General features: G+C 41.2%; 1 protein-coding gene across 1 annotated transcript in view; it reads left to right on the top strand.

Moving 5' to 3' along the window:
* Positions 1–16,824, top strand: part of kcnh8 (potassium voltage-gated channel subfamily H member 8) — a 397,801-nt gene that overhangs the window by 52,816 nt on the left and 328,161 nt on the right. The window lies entirely within an intron of this gene.

A 16,824-nucleotide genomic window follows, 5' to 3' on the forward strand; every position in this document is an offset into this window, starting at 1 on the left:
CCACCATCACCATTCATGGTTTCCTTCCATGAAGCCAATTTTCTATCCATCAATATTCTCATGGGAGAGAGCACGACTATTTTGTTATGTACTGTCTGTTTTGCGGCCAGGAATTTTCAACTCGTTTGCTTCTCATTCGGTTATTTTTACCCCTATATAACTTGCCTGGAGGGAGTCAATAAAGGAGACTCTCAATATTTATGTAAATTTATTATTTTTTAATTCCACAGTTGGCTAGGATTTGTCTTACTGAGGACAGTTTTATTCCTCAATATAATTAATTAGGTGTAATCAATATAATCAACCGGGTCCGAAATGAAGATGATCGAGAGCTTCATGTTCCCAGGCATAAATATAACCAACTATTTGTCCTATTCCAACCACTTTAAGTTGTGGCCACGAACGCACACCTACAGCTCTACTTCCTCAGAGGAGCCCCAAGAGATTAGTGTTCAAAATTAGAGCACATATTATTGGGGATAGGGAATTGACATGGATAGAAAACTGGTTGGCAGACAGGAAGCAAAGAGTAGGAATTAACGGGTCCTTTTCAGAATGACAGGCAGTGACTATTGGGGTGCAGCAAGGCTCGGTGCTGGACCTCAGTTATTTACAATATATATTAACGATTTAGACGAGGGAATTAAAGTAACATCTCCAGGTTTGCGGATGACACATAGCTGGGAGGCAGTGTGAGCTGCGACGAGGATGCTATGAGGCTACAGGGTGACAGATAGGTTGGGTGAGTGGGCAGATGCATGGCAGATGCAGTATAATGGGGATGAATGTGAGGTTATCCACTTTGGTGGCAAGAACAGGAAGGCAGATTATTATCTGAATGGTGTCAGATTAGGAAAAGGGAAGGTGCAATGAGACTTAGGTGTGCTTGTACATCAGTCTGGGGAAAGTAGCACACAGGTACAGCAGGCAGTGAAGAAAGATAATGGCATATTGGCCTTCATTGCAAGAGGATTCGAGTTTAGGAGCAAGGAGGTCCTACTGCAGTTGTTCAGGGCCCTGGTGAGACCACACCTGGAGTATTGTGTGCAATTTTGGTCTCCTGATTTGAGGAAGGTCATTATTGCTATTGAGGAAGTGCAGCGTAGGTTCACCAGGTTAATTCCCGGGATGGCGGGACTGACATATGATGAAAGAATAGGTCGACTTGGCTTATATTCACTGGAATTTAGAAGGATGAGAGGATATCTTGTAGAAACTTATAAATTCTTAAAGGATTGGACCGGATAAATGCAGGAATAATTTTCCCAATGTTGGGGAGTCCGGAACCAGATGTCACAGTTTAAGAATGGGTAGGCAAGTTAGGACTGAGATGAGGAAAAACTTTTTCACCCAGAGAGTTGGAATCTGTAGAATTCTCTGCCACTCAAGGCAGTGGAGGCCAATTCACTGGATGTTTTCAAGAGAGAGAGTTTGATTTAGCTCTTAGGGCTAAAGGAATCAAGGTATATGGGGGAAAAAGCAGGTACGGGGTACTGATTTTAAGTGATCACCATAGAAACATAGAAACATAGAAATTAGGTGCAGGAGTAGGCCATTCGGCCCTTCGAGCCTGCACCGCCATTCAATATGATCATGGCTGATCATCCAACTCAGTATCCCGTACCTGCCTTCTCTCCATACCCTCCGATCCCTTTAGCCACAAGGGCCACATTTAACTCCCTCTTAAATATAGGCAATGAACTGGCCTCAACTACCCTCTGTGGCAGAGAGTTCCAGAGATTCACCACTCTCTGTGTGAAAAAAGTTTTTCTCATCTCGGTTTTAAAGGATTTCCCCCTTATCCTTAAGCTGTGACCCCTTGTCCTGGACTTCCCAACATCGGGAACAATCTTCCTGCATCTAGCCTGTCCAACCCCTTAAGAATTTTGTAAGTTTCTATAAGATCCCCTCTCAATCTCCTAAATTCTAGAGAGTATAAACCAAGTCTATCCAGTCTTTCTTCTTAAGACAGTCCTGACATCCCAGGAATCAGTCTGGTGAACCTTCTCTGCACTCCCTCTATGGCAATAATGTCCTTCCTCAGATTTGGAGACCAAAACTGTACGCAATACTCCAGGTATGGTCTCACCAAGACCCTGTACAACTGCAGTAGAACCTCCCTGCTCCTATACTCAAATCCTTTTGCTATGAAAGCTAACATACCATTCGCTTTCTTCACTGCCTGCTGCACCTGCATGCCTACTTCCAATGACTGGTGTACCATGACACCCAGGTCTCGCTGCATCTCCCCTTTTCCTAATCGGCCACCATTTAGATAATAGTCTGCTTTCCTGTTTTTGCCACCAAAATGGATAACCTCACATTTATCCACATTATACTGCATCTGCCAAACATTTTCCCACTCACCCAGCCTATCCAAGTCACCTTGCAGTCTCCCAGCATCCTCCTCACAGCTAACACTGCCCCCCAGCTTCGTGTCATCCGCAAACTTGGAGATATTGCCTTCAATTCCCTCATCCAGATCATTAATATATATTGTAAATAGCTGGGGTCCCAGCACTGAGCCTTGCGGTACCCCACTAGTCACTGCCCGCCATTGTGAAAAGGACCCGTTTACTCCTACTCTTTGCTTCCTGTCTGCCAGCCAGTTCTCTGTCCACATCAATACTGAACCCCCAATACCGTGTGCTTTAAGTTTGTATACTAATCTCTTATGTGGGACCTTGTCGAAAGCCTTCTGGAAGTCTAGATACACCACATCCACTGGTTCTCCCCTATCCACGCTACTAGTTACATCCTCGAAAAATTCTATAAGATTCGTCAGACATGATTCACCTTTCGTAAATCCATGCTGACTTTGTCCAATGATTTCACCACTTTCCAAATGTGCTGCTATCCCATCTTTAATAACTGACTCTAGCAGTTTCCCACTACCGATGTTAGACTAACTGGTCTGTAATTCCCCGTTTTCTCTCTCCCTCCCTTATTAAAAAGTGGGGTTACGTTTGCTACCCGCCAATCCTCAGGAACTACTCCAGAATCTAAAGAGTTTTGAAAGATTATTACTAATGCATCCACTATTTCTGGAAGCTACTTCCTTAAGTACTCTGGGATGCAGCCTATCTGGCCCTGGGGATTTATCGGCCTTTAATCCATTCAATTTACCCAACACCACTTCCCGACTAACCTGGATTTCACTCAATTCCTCCAACTCCTTTGACCCGCAGTCCCCTGCTATTTCCGGTAGATTATTTATGTCTTCCTAGTGAAGACGGAACCAAAGTAGTTATTCAATTGGTCCGCCATATCCTGGTTCCCCATGATCAACTCACCTGTTTCTGACTGCAAGGGACTTACATTTGTTTTAACTAATCTCTTCTTTTCACATATGGTCCGCCATATCCTTGTTCCCCATGATCATATTGAATGGCGGTGCTGGCTCGAAGGGCCGAATGGCCTACCCCTACACCTAATTTTTAATGTTTCTATGACCAGGGAATTTTGCATTTCTCCAACAACTCTTACCAACTTCTTCAGATGCACCACCAAGAGCATCTTATCTGGATGCATCACAACTTAGTTTGTGAACTGCTCCACCCCAGACCACAAGAAATTGCAGAGAGTTGTGGATGCAGCCAAGTCCATCACACAAAAACCTCACTCCACCCTTCAATTGACCCCCATCTACACAACGCTGCCTTGGCGAAACAGCCCATATCATCACATTTTAATGGGCCGGATGTTGCAGACTTGCTCACCAATCTCTCCTGTCTCAAATTACTGCCTATTGTCTCTGACACCCATGCTTCAGCATCAGATGTGGGGGGGGGGGGGGGGGGGGGGGCTGAGGCATCCTGGCCAAGACAGCATATTCCTGACAGCAAGACCTTTGCTGGAGCAATGACAAAATGCCCCAAAGACTTAAAAGTTGACAAGATCCTGCCGCCATCTCTGCTGGCTGTGAAAGTTAATTTAAAATAATTTCCATATGACTCTCATACTCACAGATGCTTAAAGATTGGTTTAGTAGTTCTTTAAAAAGATTGGTTTAATAATTTTTTTTTTTAAATGCGATTATGAATTTTTTAATAAAAAGTGATGAACTGAAATTACCTGGAAGTTAAAGTAATTTTAAAAATCAACTAAATCTTCCCTTGCTTATAAAGCCATCGTCCTAATCCTCATTGAAATCATTGGGGTTTTGCATCCTGTGCAGGATCCAGGATAATTGCTGTGGAACATTTGCTAATACAGAGTATTCCATGGATTGCTTAAGAAGAACAGCAGTGGAGTGCACTGTGGGATTCAATGATCTGAAGCTATTAGCAAATGTGGGACGTATATTTGAATGAATTGTACATTATAGAAACAGACCCTTCAGCCTGTTATACCCTGCTGACCCTTAAGTAAAGGACATGCTGTCATTAGAACTACCAAAATCAGTTGATAAGGTCCAGTCCAACTTATTACCTCATTAAGATATAATTACCTAAATGCGGTGCAGACTTGAAGGGCCAAATGGCCTCCTCCTGCACCTATTTTCTAAGATAGACACAAATGCTGGAGTAACTCAGCGGGACAGGGAACATGTTGCCTCTCCCGCTGAGTTTCTCCAGCATTTGTATCTATCTTCAGTGTAAATCAATGTAAACCAGCATCTGCAGTTCCTTCCTACACATTACCTCGCTATTAGATTGAAGATGAGGTTCTCAGCTAGAGCTAGCATAAATTATTTCCTTTGTTTTTATTTAGTCAAAACATTTTGGTTCTTTTTTGTGTTGCTGAAGTGCTGATCCAACGTTTGTATTTGCCGTTGTACAAAGTAGCCAGCTGCAGGAAGCACCATCATTTCATGAGAAGGTGGCATTTGCTGAATCCCACTCTCAATATATTCATGTCACACCACTTGTGCCATTTTAAATTGTAAGCTCACTGGAATTAATATCTTTCTGATTCATCCTATTGTTTTCCCCATAGCTTTCTTGCCTAGCTTCTTCTCTTCTGTTTGCAGATGTTGTCTTATTCTGATAATGCAGTCAATAGAATAGTAGAGGGCAAATCACTGAGGTGCATCGATAAAATAAGTGGCAGGGGATTACCGAAAACAGTTGTGGGCAAGTTGAATAAATCTAACTATATCAAGAGCATGTACAGAACTTTTAACTTTACATAGCAACATATCCCAAAGTGTTCCTTAGAAACATGATCATACAAAATCTGATGCAGATCAGCATGGGGATGATAGTCATAGAGTGATACAGTGTGGAATTATATTAGTACAGATGGAATTAGTAAGAGAGAACATATGGAAGGAAGGAGAAATGGAGAAGTTTGAGAAGGGGATCCACAACTTTGGGCCTACCAACCAAAGAGCTGGCTAGTTATGATAGAGTGATAAAAATAATGATGGTGAAGTTGCCAGAATTGTAACAGTTAGAAAAAGAACCATTATCTCATTTAACTTCAAATTGACTCATTTAGTCTTGCCTTAAGATTTGCCTATCTTGGCAGCATGTTCACAGTAGATGGGAACTCCCTAATTTGTAAAGCTGCATCAGTCTTCAGACGAATGCAGTCAATATGGTCTAGTGGCGGGATATCCAAGATGCTAAAAGTCAAGCTCTTCCAGTCTGTAGCCCTCTATGCCAGTGAGACATGGAAAATCAATGTGAAGATGAAAAAGAAATTGGATGCATTCCAACAATGCTGCTTGAGGAAGATCCTGAAGATTAGCTACAGAGACCACATCACAAACGAGGGAGATCTACCGTGAAACTTCAACAAAGCCTCTCAGCCAGGACATATAGGGACGCAGGATGAAATTGCAGGACATGTACTCAGAATGTCACCAGAACGTGCACCTAAGATAGCAATGACATGGCAACCTGATGGAAGAAGGAAAAGAGGCCGACCAAAACTCACATGGCGGCGAATATTCCAGAAGAATTTGGAAGCCTTGGAAGCAAGCCTAACGAGGATGGAAGATGTCGCACATAACCGAACAGAATGGCGAAAGCTTGCTGCCCAATGCACTCAACAGTGTGGGAGGAACTAAGTCTAAGTAAAGTAAGTATCAGAGTCATTTACTTTGTTTTGGCCATTCCCCCATTTCTCTGTTAATGACACCAAATTTATTTTCTTTCATTCCCAGTTCTGATGAAGGGTCTCTGACCTGAAATGTCAACTCTGTTTCTCCTTCCACAGATAATGCATTTAAGGTTGTGAAATGTTTCCATAGTGTTGTTATCTAGTTTGTATTGATGTGTGGCATATCTGATCTGTTTGGATAGCATTCAAAACAAAGTTTTTCATTGTACCTCAGTACGTGTGACGATAATAAACCTAAACCTAAACCTAGATGATATAGAAAGATGTAATATCAAGGAACATTTCTAATTCAAATTTTTCTGCATTATGCAGAATAAATATGAATGGCCTTGCTCGATAAGCTGAGTTGGGTGCAAGGCAAGGGGAAGCAATCACATAGGAATGCTACCATTGATAATAATATTTTGGGCTAGATTTTTTTCACAATCTTTGGTATGAAATTATTATACCAGTGATTATGAACCATTTTTCCTCCCCAAGAACTTTGTGTATGATGTGTGCTGAAAATTATTGTATTAACATAACTCCTCCTCTGTGCAAATGTCCTGCGATTGCTTATTTATTGCTTTATCCAGGTCCAAACAAGTGAGTTTAATATTTATGGCTAACAATTTAAATGCAAGACAGCCTGACTTGCTATCTTTTTTTTAAAGTTTGATAACAATAGTTACTGGTTGAATAATGTAGTATAAGTATTTAAAATCTTGCATTCTCAGCTGTCAGATCATATTTACTATTTACTAAGGTAGAGATAATGGAAAAAAAATAGACTTTCTTGATTGCAAAGTATCTCCAAAATGCTTTTAAGAGAATTGAGAGAAAAACTATGTCACTAAAGACATTAGTACTTCAATTTTCATATAATTATTTTTGTTCTAACTGGATGGGTAGTTTTGCATAAGATGCCACTGCTGCCAACACTCGTGAAAGAGGTAAGTCATCCATAATGCAACATTTCTTCCTTACAATGAACGACTATACTCCTGTCAGTGAAATTACTACTCACATGTAATGAAAATGGAACACATTTGATAAATGAATTAAATGATTACCTCAAGCAACAAAGATTTGCTTTATGTTTGCAATTATTCTTTGAATTCAGGCCACTGTTCAGCATTATATACACAATATTGCCTATATTGCAACAATTCAAAGAATACCATGCTAATTTTGAAACATTTTAGGACTTCCTGAGGTTGTGAAAGATCCATATCTTTGTTTTTTTTACAATGAATTGCCCATTGTGTTGATGCCTTGTTTTGATTGCACATTATAGATATCCCACTGCATTCAGGCAGGACATGCTTCAGACACTTGAGGTGAAACATGGATACATAAAATTAGTCTGAAGAAGGGTCCCGACCGGAAACATTGCCTGTCAGTATGAAGAAGTGTCCTGACCCAGAATGTCACCAGTCAGTCTGAAGAAGGGCCCCAACCGAAATGTCTCCTATCCATTCCCTCCACAGATGCTGCCTGGCACACTGACTTCCTCCAGAACTTTGTGTTCTGTACAAAAACATATGATGATTAGCATGAACGTATTTGGCCAAAAAGCCTGTTCTCTGCTGAATGGTTGTATGAGCATATGGCCACATGGTCTCTTGAGTCTGCTCTGCTGTTCAAGATCTATTGATAACCTGATCATGTTCAGTTTTCTGTTCATTTATCAAAACCTTGACTCCCCTGCAGTTCAAAAATCTGCCTAAACCAGGCTTGAACATTTTCTATGACCTAACCTCCAGAGGTGTCAGGGGTAGAGAATACCAATGGTTCACACAATCTGAAACAGGAAATTCTTCCACATCTTCATCTTTAATAGGTCATACCTTTTAAGAGTGAAATATTACAACTGAAGAAGGAGCACTTTGTGTCGTAGCTTCAAAAGTTCATAAGTTATAGGGGCGGAATTGGGCCATTCGACCCTTCAAGTCTACTCTGCCATTCAATCATGGCTGATCTATCTTTCCCTCCCAACCCCATTCTCCTGCCTTCTCCCCATAACTGCTGAGCTAGAACATTGGTATAAGTAACTGCATTAGAATGTATTTAAAAAAAAAGTGTATATAAGCAAAATGCGATGAAAGATTGTGGTAGCACTATTGACATTTAGCCAGGATTTCTCATCCTCACTTACCATAATTTTATAATTCTTGTACATTGACATTGGGCTCTAGCTTTCGTGAAGATAGTTGTGTAAGGTGGGAAAGGCTAAATTATCTAATTGGAGGGGGAAAAGGCCAATAGGTTTAATTTACTAGGTCGGCAGAGTGACGCAGTAGTAGAGCTGTTGCCTCAGAGTGCCAGAGACTCAGGTCCGAACCTGACTATGAGTGCTGTCTGTATGGATTTGTACGTCCTTCCTGTGGCAAAATGGGTTACTCCAGTTTCTCCGGTTTCCTCCAAGATTTCAAGGATGTGCAAATTTGTTGATAAATTGGCTTCTGGAAAATTGTCGGTAGTGTGTAGGATGCGAAAGTATGATAACATGGAACTAGTGTGCGGATGATCAATGATCAGTGTGGACTCGATGGGCTGGAGCCTGTTTCCACACTCTAAACTAAACTATACTCCCCACCAATAACACTTCACAAACCCACAATTTCTACCACCAAGGAGGACGAGGGCAGCAGGTGGAGAGAACATCAACTAATTCCCCTTCAAGTTGCACAATATTCTCACTTGCTAATCTGTCACTGGTCTTTCATCATTGCTGGGTCTAAATTGTTGTGATCTATGCTCTTCTGGAGCTCCGTATTCTTCAGCAATGCTGAAGTCGTTTCACGTAAAAGATTCCAAAGTTCAAAAAAGTTGCTTCCAATTTCGCAGTAAATGATGACCTTGCTAGTAATGTCCAGATTGAGAAAATGAATATAAAATAAATAAATATCTGGGTATGTAGATCCCACTGATGTTACATGACTGGATCTGTATCTACACTGATTTGAAGGATGGCTGATCTAATTACTGCTATCAGTTCCTGGATGCCTTGAGAGATAGCGGCCTGTAAATCAACTCCAAGTGGCTGCAAACCTGTGCTCAATATTCTCCTAAATCTGTCTACAGCAGACGCTGGGGCATTACCAGGGCACCAAAGCCTGCATCTCTTATGAGGAACAGCTCAATGGATTTGTCTTGAATCACTTAGGTGGTGAGGATCCTTGTTGACTCCAGATGAGTTGGTGCATGCTTGAAGGAAAAGGCATACAGTGTGGAAAAAGACCCTACATTCCAAATTGCCCACATCGACCTACATGTCCCATCTACACTAGCCCAAATGCAGACATGCCCATTTCCCACTAAACCTGTCCTACCCATGTACCTGTCCAAATGTTTTTAAAATGTTGTAATAGTACCTTCATCAACTACCTCCTCTGGCAGCTCATTCCACTTACCTACTGCCCTTTGTGTAAAAAACTTGCCCCTCAGGTTCCCATTAAATCTCCCCCCCCCCCCCTCACCTTAAAGCAGTTCAGTAATACTCCCCAGCGTAGTGCTTTGGTTTCTAGGTTCACAGCTGCTAATCAGCACTTATCCCAAGTGAATGGCTTCTGCCTCCACACAGACAAGGTAATGGTCCTCAAAGCTTTCTTTCCTTTTAGTCAAGCCTTTCATCAGATCTATAAATGCACTCATGAGACCCTTGTCCTTCACTGCTATAACCACTTACCTTGAGCACTAAGTAGTACATTATTAGTACACCAAGTAATACTGGGTAGTAAATTATGCACCGACTGTCTTAAATTGTTAAGTTACAGATATTACCAATTACCAATGCTACTTTCCAACAACATTTATTATCCCTTCCTACTATGCTTAGAAAATTATTTTTCTTGTCATACCAATTGTTTAATATTCCATCAACCTATGATATAATATTTATTTTCAGAGCTGTCGAGCTGGTAAATAAGCTGTAAGCTTTGTGACACACCAGGAAGGGAAAGTTACGAAGAAGCAGTCAAGCCTGTGAAACTCGGGTTTTTTGGGGGCCAGGGGCAGGGGCAGGGGCAGGGGAATGTGCTTGCACGGAGGTGGATTAAGGGTCTCAGTGGGGAGAAGTGCAGGCGCCTCAGCTATTGCATTTTTCCAAACGTTATGAGGTTCTTTCTGCTTTTCTGGATGAGAAAAGGGTCTGTGAGATGAATGAACTAACTGTTCACGATTCTGTGGTTCAGAAGGCTGTTCAATTGGGGAAGAGCAAGGAAAGATGGAGGAGAGAGAACATTCAAGAATGAGGTTGCAGCAGGGGACAGTATAATGCCAGCTGTGAAGGTAGACAGCTGTTAACCCTGTTGGCAGCAGCACAGTGACAGTCCTCAAGGTTGTTATGCATTCATGATGTGCCAGGAATTTGGACATGTGCTCTGGGCTGGTAAAAAAAACTCGAGTCAGGAGTATTTAATTGTCTGATAGACACAAAATGCTGGAATAACTCCACGGATCAGGCAGCATCTCTGGAGAAACAGGATGGGTGACGTTTTGGGTCATGGCCCTTCTCCAGTCTAAAGAAGGGTCCCGGCCTGAAATGTCACTCATCCTTTTCTCCAGTGATGCTGCCTGACCCGCTGAATTACTCCAGCACATTGTGTCTATCTTTGATATTAACCAGCATCTGCAGTTCCTTTCTACACGTATTTAATTGTCATTTGCACTGGGACTAGGGGAAGTGAGTACAGGAAAAGTTACAAAAGACTGCCGAATTAATGGAAAGGAAGGTTCGAGAAGGGATACGAGAGTACCGTCAGGGCCAATAGGGACCAGAGTGAGAGGGGAGGTGAATACCGAAGTTAAAGTGTTGTATATGAATGTGCAAAGTATAAGAAATAAAGTGGACGAGCTTGAGGCTTAGTTAGAAATTGGCAAGTATGATGTTGTGGGAATTACAGAGACATGGCTGCAAGAGGGCCAGGGCTGGGAACAGAATATTCAAGTGTACACATCCTATCAAAAAGACAGACAGGTGGGGCAGAAGGGGTGGGGTAGCTCTGTTGGTGAGGAATGAAATTGAGTCCCTAGCAAGGGGTGACATTGAAACAGGAGATGTGGAGTCAGTATGGATAGAACTAAGGAATTGTAAGGGTAAAATGGCCTTAATGGGACTTATCTCCAGGCCCCCAAACAGTAGCCTGGATATAGGGTGCAAGTTGAATCAAGAGTTAAAATTGGCATGTTGTAAAGGTAATGCTACGGTTGTTATGGGAGATTTCAACATGCAGGTAGATTGAGAAAATCAGGTTGGTACTGGATCCCAAGAAAGGGAGTTTGTGGAGTGCCTCTGTGATGGATTCTTAGAGCAGCTTGTACTGGAGCCTTCTTGAGAGAAGGCAATTCTGAATTTAGTGTTGTGTAATGAACCGGATTTGATAAGGGAACTTGAGGTTAAGGAGCCGTTAGGAGGTAGTGACCATAATATGATAAGTTTTAATGTACAATTTGAGAGGGAGAAGGGTAAATCGGAGGTGTCAGTATTACAGTTGAACAAAGGGGACTATGGAGCCATGAGGGAGGAGCTGGCCAAAATTGACTGGAAAGATACCCTAGCAGGGATGATAGTGGAAAAACAATGGCAAGTATTTCTGGGAATAATACAGAAGGTGCAGGATCAGTTCATTTCAAACAGGAAGAAAGATTCCAAGGGGAGTAAGGGGTGACCGTGGCTGACAAGGGAAGTCAGGGACAGTATAAAAATAAAAGAGAAGAAGTACAACATAACAAAGATGAGCGGGAAGCCAGAGGATTAGGTAACATTTAACGAGCAATAGAAGATAACTAAAAAGGCAATACGGGGAGAAAAGATGAGGTACGAAGGTAAGCCAGCCAAGAATATGACGGAGGATAGTAAAAGCTTATTTAGGTATGTGAAGAGGAAAAAATTAGGTAAGACCAAAGTTGGACCCTTGAAGACTGAAAAGGGTGAATTTATTATGGGGAACAAGGAAATGGCAGATGAGTTGAACAGGTACTTTGGATCTGTTTTCAATAAGGAGTGAAGACTGATGTATTAGTGGCCAGAGGATCTGGGTTGACGGAGGAACTGAAGGAAATCCGCATTAGGCAGGAAATGGTGTTGGATAGACTGATGGGACTGAAGGCTGATAAATCCCCAGGGCCTGATGGTCTGCATCCCATGGTACTTAAGGAAGTGGCTCTAGAAATTGTGGATGCATTGGTGATAATTTTCTAATGTTCTATAGATTCAGGATCAGTTCCTGTGATTTGGAGAGTAGCTAATGTTATCCCACTTTTTAAGAAAGGCGGGAGAGAAAACAAGGAATTATAGACCAGTTAGCCTGTCATCGATGGTGGGGAAGATGCTGGAGTCAATCATAAAAGAAGAAATAGCGGCACATTTGGATAGCAATAACAGGATCGGTCCGAGTCAGCATGGATTTACGAAGGGGAAATCATGCTTGACTAATCTTCTGGAATTTTTTGAGGATGTAACTGGGAAAATGGACAAGGGAGAGCCAATGGATGTTGTGTACCTGGACTTTCAGAAAGCATTTGATAAGGTCCCACATAGGAGATTAGTGGGCAAAATTAGGGCACATGGTATTGGGGGTAGAGTGCTGACATGGATAGAAAATTGGTTGGCAGACAGGAAACAAAGAGTAGGGATTAATGGGTCCCTTTCAGAATGGCAGGCAGTGACTAGGGTACCGCAAGGCTCAGTGCTGGGACCACAGCTATTTACAATATAAATTAATGATTTAGATGAAGGGATTATAAGTAACATTAGCAAATTTGCAGATTACACAAAGCTGGACGGCAGTGTGAACTGTGAGGAGGATGTTATGAGAATGCAGGGTGACTTGGACAGGTTGGGTGAGCGGGCAGATGCATGGCAGATGAAGTTTAATGCATATAAATGTGAGGTAATCCACTTTGGTAGCAAAAACAGGAAGGAAGATTATTATCTAAATGGTGTCAAGTTGGGAAAAGGGGAAGTACAACGGGACCTGGGGGTCCTTGCTGAACTTTGTGCCTTCCACCACAGTGAAGAATGCTGTGGTGGATGTTTGTGTTAAATCGTATTGTGTATTGTGTGTTCTTTTTAAGTGTATCGCTGCTGGCAAATTCATTTCACTGCACCTTCGGGTGTATGTGACGAATAAAATGTATTTTGACTTTGACTTTCCTTGTTCATCAGTCAATGATAGTAAGCATGCAGGTACAGGAGGCAGTGAAGAAAGTGAATGGCATGTTGGCCTTCATAACAAGAGGAGTTGTGTATAGGAGCAAAGAGGTCCTTTTCCAGTTGTATAGGGCCCTAGTGAGATCACACCTGGAGTATTGTGTGCAGTTTTGGTCTCCAAATTTGAGGAAGGACATTTTACTATTGAGGGAGTGCAATGTAGGTTCACTGTTAATTCCCGGGATGGTGGGAGTGTCATATGCTGGGAGAATGGAGCAGCTGGGCTTATATACTCTGGAATTTAGACGGATGAGAGGGGATCTTATTAAAACATGTAAGATTATTAAGAGTTTGGATATGCTAGAGGCAGGAAACATGTTCCCAATGTTGAGGGAGTCCAGAACCAGGGGCCACAGTTTAAGAATAAGGGGTAAGCCATTTAGAACGGAAATGACGAATAAATGTGACTTTGACTTTGACTTTGTGGAAACACTTTTTCACACAGAGAGTTGTGAGTCTGTGGAATTCTCTGCCTCAGAGGGTGGTGGAGGCCGGTTCTCTGAATACTTTCCCTAGATAGGGCTCTTAACGATAGCGGAATCAGGGAATATGGGGAGAAGCCAGGAACAGGGTACTGATTTTGGATGATCAGCCATGATCACATTGAATGGCAGTGCCGGATCGATGGGCTGAATGGCCTACTCCTGTACCTATTGTCTGTTGACTAGAACAATGAAATTCTTACTTGCTTGCTGTAACTTTACCAGGCTGTAATATGACTCATGTTCTCATGCTCTGCATAACTAGTAAAGTGGAGAAGATTCTAAACCAAATTGTAGGGGATTAGGGATTATAGTTGGAAAGATATGATGAATTCAAAAGTAGAGACGAGACTGTAATAATGATGAAAGACTATAATGTAAAATGTAGATCTATTAGAAATATGGAAATAGAACAGTGAACAAAACAGAACAGAAACAGGCCCGACAGCCCACAATGTCTGTGCTAAACATTATAACAAGATCAACTCTTATCTGTCTGCACATAAACCAAATCCCTCCATTCCTTGCATATCCATGTCCCTATCCAAAAATATTTTAAAGTTCTTCTTGAAAGGTTCTATCAATATATAAAAAGAACAGTTAACAAGCAGAGCTCTTGAAGGCGAGTCTGGAAGTTAATAATAGAAAACAAGGAAATGACAGAAACATTGAATTTTACTGTGGGCTATCAAGTCTTTGGGTCTTAGTCGTCACATCATTGTAGATTCTTAAAAATTAGCTGGTGAGATAGTTTATGGTTTGATTTTTGTTTTCCAAAATTCCCCATATGGAAAAGTTAATTAGATTGGAAAATAACATAAGCTACTCCCTTCTTCAAAAAGAAAAGGAGACAGAAAACATGACACTAGTTAGCTGTCAGCTGTCACCATGAAAATGTTAGAAGCTATTATTAAAGATATTACAGCAGTGCACTTCGAACAATTCAAAGTAATCAAGTAATGTCAATGTGGTTTTGTAAAAGGAGATATTTGAGATCAAGATATTGGAGTTTTTTGAAACAGTAACGTGCTTTGGATAAAGGTGGATGTACTATAATTAGATTTCCGTAAGATAGTACAGAAAATAAGAGCTCATGATGTAGGGAGCATGGTTGAAAGGTTGAATGACTAACAAGAAATAGAGAGTATGAATAATGAACCTTTTCTTCTGTTAGGTAAGATATAATGAGCGGCATGCCACAGGAAATGGTGTTGAGGCCCTTAACTTTTTCCCATTTATATAAATGATTGGTATAACGTTACTGACAGCATGGTTGCTAAATTTGCTGATGACACAAAGATAGGTAAGAAAGTAAATTGTTAAAAGGACACAAGGTTTGCAGCTAGAATAAATGAGTGGGCAAAGATCTGGCAAGAGATGTGTGCTGTGAAACATGTGAAATTGTCCAATTTTGTAGAAAAATGTAAAAACAAATTATGTAAAAGTAGAGCTTTGAGATGCAGAGAGATTTGAGTGTCCCAGTGCATGATTCACAGAAGGCCAGTGGCAAGCACAGCAAGTAATTAGAGAAGCTGACAAAGTATCATTGTTTATTGCAAGAAGAAAATTAACAGGATTATGCTTCTGTTGTTACGGCATTGATGAGACCACACTTGATGTATTGTGTATAGTACTGGCCTCCCTATTTAAACAAGGATGTAAATGCATTGGAAGCAGATCAAAGATTTATTAACCCAGTGCACAGAGTAGACAGGTTGTCTTACGAGGCAAGGTTAGATGGATGAACATTGTATTAATTTGAGTTTGGAAAAGTGAGTTACAGTAATTGATGATTGAAACATGCAAGATTCTGTGGGCTTCTGACAGGAAGTTAGAGATAGGGACCACTGTTTAAAAATAAGGGGTCACCCACTTAAGAATGAGTCTTTTTTTTTCATTTCAACGATAATGTGTTTTTGCAAATCTCTTCTTCAAAGGGTAACGGAAGCAAAGTCTCTGAATATTTTTAAGATAGGTGGATAGATTTTTGCTAAGCAAGGGATGAAAAGTTGCTGGCAGTGGGAAGGTACGAGATTATAATTGGCTCCTGCTACTTCTTCTCGGTGTACTGCTGTACACATCGTTGCGCAATTGGAGTGTTAAGTGCAAGGTCTGCAGTCAAGAGTGGTCATAGTAGATGCGTTCACGTCGCGACCCCTGTCAAGTTCCATGTATGCTCCATGTAACTTGCTAATTCTACTACCATCTTAGTGCTAATTAGCGCTCTAACACCTTAGCTCCTGCTACTGATTTGTGACTTTTTATATCCATTCATTCATTCCCAATCATCTTCTGCTTAAAACTCTCTTTTTGTGATATTGCAGTTATCTTGCTAATTATATATTCCTTTGCTATTAAAAATTAATTACTGAAGTTTTTAAATCACTTAATAACCATTTAAACATACCTAAAGGTTTTTTTTAATCCTCATTTGACCCTTGATTATATTTAATTTTGAAATATATTTTCTTCTTAATTTTTAGATAATAAGCAAATAGGCAAGTGTTCCAGTTGTTTCAAGGAATGTTAGAAGTTGTGTGTTTGTTATTCAAAGGAGAAAGGGAAATTCTCCAGGGAGTCTGGCCCACATTTTACCTTAACCAGTCACCTAAAAATAGATGGGCTGGCCACCTGTCTCAGGGCACTTTGCGGGGCATGGCTGGTGTATAATGATTCCCATGTGAGTCTACATGATAGATAAATGCTATTTATATTACCACAGCTACAGACCAGCTGAGCATCTGAGAGTTCAGTGAGCGTAGGCAGTCCATCACTCAGAACAGAACCAACCCACGCAGCTGAATTCCTACAACAATTGCAGCATTAGGCATGGCTGTCACTGTGTCTCAAGAGATAGCGTGTGTGAAACATTTGTTATTGATGCAAAAAGTGCTTTCCAACCGCTGTGCCATTAGCATCATTATATTATACCTGGACCTACCAGAAGCAGAAAATGGTGAGACTCAATTTCAGCAGTGCCTTCTGTGATGGAGATCTTACAAGCACCCATTGGAGCTAGGGAGATTGGGTCAGCTGACAATGGTTTAGTCTGCTCTCTGGAAACCCCACTCGCAATTC

This window comes from Amblyraja radiata, chromosome 2 (genome assembly GCF_010909765.2).
Source record: "Amblyraja radiata isolate CabotCenter1 chromosome 2, sAmbRad1.1.pri, whole genome shotgun sequence".
NCBI lineage: Eukaryota > Metazoa > Chordata > Chondrichthyes > Rajiformes > Rajidae > Amblyraja > Amblyraja radiata.